The sequence below is a fragment of the Vombatus ursinus genome, unplaced genomic scaffold (assembly GCF_900497805.2).
Source record: "Vombatus ursinus unplaced genomic scaffold, bare-nosed wombat genome assembly UNPS02004577.1, whole genome shotgun sequence".
NCBI classification, from domain to species: Eukaryota; Metazoa; Chordata; class Mammalia; order Diprotodontia; family Vombatidae; genus Vombatus; species Vombatus ursinus.
In genome coordinates, this window is record NW_020944355.1 from 1,788,096 (window position 1) to 1,793,206 (window position 5,111).

Here is a 5,111-nt window from a genome sequence, read left to right on the forward strand (position 1 = left end):
AGATCTTAACATCACTGATAACCACAATGGTATGGTTACTGATCTAGAGCTAGATATCCTGGAGAATGAAGTCAGGTGGGCCTTAGGAAGCATTTCTAACAATAAGCCTAGTGCAGATGATGGAATCCCAGCTAAGCTATTTAAAATCCTGTTGCTGTTAAAGTGCTGTTGTACTCAGTATGCCAGCAAATTTGGGAAACTCAACAATGGCCACTGGATTGGAAAAGGTCAGTTTATGTCCCAATCCTAAAGAAGGGCAATGCCAAGGAATGTGCAAATCACCGAACAATTACACTCATTCCACACTTAGATAAGGTTCTGCTTAAGATTCTGCAAGCTAGGCTCCAGCAATATGTGAACCAAGAACTACCAGGAGAGCAGGCTGGTTTTCAAAGAGGCAGAGGAACTCGAAACCAAATTGCCAACATTCTCTGGATTATGGAGAAGGCAAAGGAGTTCCAAAAACAACAAATCTACTTCTGCTTCATTGACAGGAGCAATGATTAGAAGTTGCAAGATGCATATTTAGGCTTGAGGTCAGTAAAAGCTAACAATAACTGCCCCAAAGCGGAATGGGCATCCTCAGGCAGGAGCTAGTGGGTTCCTCCTCATTGAAGGTCTTCAAGAAGAGGATATGTTATTGTGGGAATTTCTTTTGTGTAACATTGGAATAGATGGCTGCTCAGGTTCCTTAGAATTCTTCGGTTCTGTGATACTTCATCTCGTTGGATTCTGTTTTTGTTTACTCATTTCTTCAGTGTGTGTGTGTGTGAGTGTGCATACATATACATATATGTTATGGGGGGTTCCTTCTTCCCTTTAATTGTTCTTTTGCTTTATCTGGTGCATCTCTTGCTATTTTTTTCTTGAGGTGATGAAAGGAAGCTGAGTCTTGACCTGACCAGGTACCTCCCTCCCTTGCTTCCAGTCTCTGGATGTTCTTTCTGCTAGGTCATTCACTACCTACCTTGCTTTTTAAGAGGCATCTTCCAGCACAGCCTTGAAAAGACAGTCAGGGGTCATGCAAATAAGCCTGAAGGGAATTCCTGATGATACTGAGGTGCTGGTGACCCTTCTATTTTCAGTCTAGATGTTGAGACACTTCCAAGTTGTTGAAGTTATTACTAAATATATTTAGTGCCTTTTTTAGACAATAAAAGCTTTGTTACTTTTATTATGGGCTGAAAAATGCTTTAAATCTTGAGTTCTGAAGTAATATCTCCTGTCCTAAAGGCAATGAAGCTTTTCAAGAGAAGGGGTATGGGGGGCGGGGAGTCCATTCTGCAAAGATAGTTCATGGTGTTGGAATTTTGTTGCAATTTTGGTTCGTATATTTTTACTAAGTGTAACCTTGATATGTAAATTAAATTATTATATAACAGAGAGCAGTGTTTTCATGAAGTAAGACTAGGTTTTATATCCTAAAAGACAAAACAGATAAGACAGCAAGGCATCTCTGCCTGTATTTGATGCCTGTGAAATGAGCTGTTTGATTTCCTCTTGCAGACTAGCAGACAGCATAGTGCCAGCACACCAGCCCCAGCCCGTTGGGCAGAGGATTTTCATTAGGGAGCCCATTGTAACCAGTTATAAATAAAGGCCATTTAGAGTCGTATGTGTAGGACGGGGGTGGGTGTAGGGGGGCACGAGTGGCCGGGGGCGGGGAGGGGGGGCGGGAATCACCAAAGACAGAAAAAGCAGCCTGGTGTAAGATCACATAGAATCATGCGCCTGTGTGTCCAAAGACCAGCCTCCCCTTAATGTTCACTTGGGCTTGGTCTGACAGAGAAAAAACCAAACCTGACTTAGACAATGGGTCCTTGCTTCAAGTACAGAAAAGAACACTGAGAACAAGTAGGAGGCAGGAAGCAGTCAGGTTATAGGAGCCTCTGCTAGGACTTTAATGAAGAGATAAACATTTGTAATAAACACTTTCATTGTTCTTGTGAAAGCTTGGAGTTCACAGTCTGGTAGCTTTTATATTTGGGACTTTTTTTCCCCCAGCTTTATTAATTCCTTTTGCTTTTGTATATCATAGTCCTTTCCTGGTTTATTCTATACAATCCCCCCCTCACCCGCCCCATTGAATCCTCCCTAGTAACAGAAATAAAACACTGAAGTAAAACCAACCAACAGTTGTGGAGTCTGACCACTAATGAGACATTCTTATTTTTTTTTAATTATTTTTGTTCTCTACTTAACAAACAAGAAAAAATTAGCATTTCCACACAAACAATAGAACTGAAAAAGATGACTATATAAGAATCCATGAATTTTTATATATAACATTTTATAAAGGCATAGATTAAATTCAGCGTGTTACTTTGAAAGCTCTCCTGCTGTCTGTGTTTCTTTCTGAACTTCCTTCTGTTTTCTTCTGAACATTTTCTTTGAAATGCTTCAATGGCCCTCTGTGCTCCCTTCCTTCCTTTCTTTTTTCCTTCTTTTTTTTTTGATAACCCCATTACTAACCCCTTCCTCCAATTAAAAAAAAAAGGGGGAGAGAGAAACAAAGCCCTTAAACAAACATGCAGATTCACACAAAATCAGTCCACACACTGGCCATGTCAGGAAAAAGAATTTTATAAAAGAGTCTGTATCAATAGCTCCCCTCTATCCTTACCCCTCCCTCCTCACACACACACACGCCCCCCTCTCTGATGAGAGGAGGAAGGTATGTTTCACCATCTGTGTTACAGGGCCAAGATCCTCCATCACCCTTCCATCCTGATTCAGCTGCCTTTCCGCATTGTTTACATTTGCATGATTGTGGTTATTGTTTAATAATTGTGGTTACTTTGTTTCTTTGGTTCTATCACCCTCCCTCTCCATCAGTTCATACAAACCTCTTCATGCATTTCTGAATTTCTTATACTCATCGGCTCCATAGTATCAATTAGCATTTGTAACGAATGGTATAGAAGAGCTTGTGTTGGGTGGAAAAGGGTTCAAGCGTTCCCTAATTTGAAGTGGGGGAATGAGGGAGCAGCAGGGTAGCCTTTGCTCCAAAGAGTCTCCATGGTTCACATATTGTTTTGCTTAACAGACCAGCCCAACCTCCAATTTATTACAAATTCCAAATTGATGACCTTTTGAATTAATGAAGTGTAATTCAATTCAATGACAGTTGCTTAAGTACCTACTATGTGCCAGGCTGTGGATACAAAGGAAAAAAAAAAAAGGAACTAGTTCTTGCTGTCAAGGACTTTACATTCTACTGGGGGAAAATAATAGTTGCAAATATAAGAAATACAAAATGTATACAAAGTCATTACCATGGCAAGAGGATAATAGTTACAGCTATGGGGACTTAGAAAGTCCTCCTCTAGAGGTAGCATAGGAACTTAGGACACTTCCCAGAGTTACAGGTAAGAAGAAAGAGAAACCTGGACTATGTGTGGATATGTGTATCCATACAGCTGCATGTAGCTTGTGGCCCATTTTCCATCCATGTCTTCCTTTTCTAAGTCACTGCCAGAGTCACAAATTCCATCTGGGACTCAGCGTCCAACTGTCCTCGGTTACTCAGTGGCGTTTCCTCCTTGCTCTGTTGTTGTTCATTCATTTCAGTAGTACCCAACTCATCATGACCCCATTTGGGGTTTTCTTGGCAGAGATACTAGAGTGGTTTGCCATTTCCTTCTCCAGCTCATTTCATAGCTAAGGAAATGGAGGCAGACAGGGTGAACTGACTTGACCAGGGTCAATTTCTTTCAAATCTGACTTTTGTAAGTCACTGCCAGGGTCACAAATTCTACACGGTTACTCAGTGATGTTTTGCCGTGGCCTCTAGCATCATCCTTTGTGATCAAGACTTTTTGGTCAGAACTTGGCTGAGAATTTGTAAAGGCCTGAAGACAACACGCAGCTTCACTGCCCTTTTTCTAGGTGGATTATCCATTTTGTCATGTATTTATGGTACCCCATGGTACCAAACATAACTTTTCATGCTGCCTTGCTGGTCAGTGTAAAACTTTTATGGACAGGCAAAACTCAGAACATAGCAAAGAAGGAAAGGATGATGGACTTCCAAGAGAGGCACATAGTAATAGGGAAGACAATTAAGGAAACTCGTCAGAGACTAAGGTCAATTCAAGGTCATCATGTACAGTCTGTAAAAGCCCGTGAACCACTGCACACTAGAGTTGACATAGAAATGTCATTGGGCCCAATGTCACACAGCTGATTTTTGACAGAACAGGGACCAGAACCTAGGTCTCCTCATTTCCTGCCCATTTCTAGGACCCTACCTACCAACTCTCAATGAACAAAACATAGGACTCAAAGGAAAATCAACATTTTCCTATAGTTTAACTCCCATCTTAACATGGCCTTCCCTCACTTAGTCTGCAACTCTAAGGACGAAGCTTTCTATACAGCAGCGTAGGGACCAGAGTGCATAGGAGAGAGCTGGTTGCCACTCAGGAACCTTGTAGGCCATAGTAAATACAGTCCAGATCATGGCCCAGTTGCTGCTTTCTTTCGCATGATATGAAACTTAGAAAATTCCAGGAGTAGTGGCCCTGAGAAGGGTAAAGGAGTGAACAAAGCTGGCCTAGGCCGTCCTTAAATGGAGGTTCCTGGAGTAACTGAGCAATGAGAAGAAGGGACCCTAGGGGTGAATCCAGTACACAGTGAGAGGGCAACTAAGGCTTGGGAGAGAAAAAAAGTATAGCTCCTGAGGAGAGGGACCTGGATTGGAAGAAAGGAGAAAGCCAGGGATATTTGTTTGGGCCTCTGCCCTTGCCTTAGGGGTTGGAATTTTGAAAGCCAATGTCGATTTTCTTTGCTTTTCACCTACAAAATGGGCAGATATCAGTTCTTATCTTTAGACATTTGGAATGAATTCTGGCAAAAAAAAAAAAAAAAAACCCTAGGATGAAATTTGCTCTTGAAAAGCAAATTAGCCATTTTTCATAATGGTTTTGCTCAATTCAGTTCATTAATTTTAATCACTTTCCTAATACTGTTTATCCACTCTACGCCCCACTTGGGTTTGTGAGGAAACTGCTTTTTAGATTTGTTGTTTTGTTTTGTCTTTTAAACATGGATAGCTCGAGTGTCAGACTTGGAACCAGGAAGACCTGGGTTCAGATTCAGTCTCTGATAGT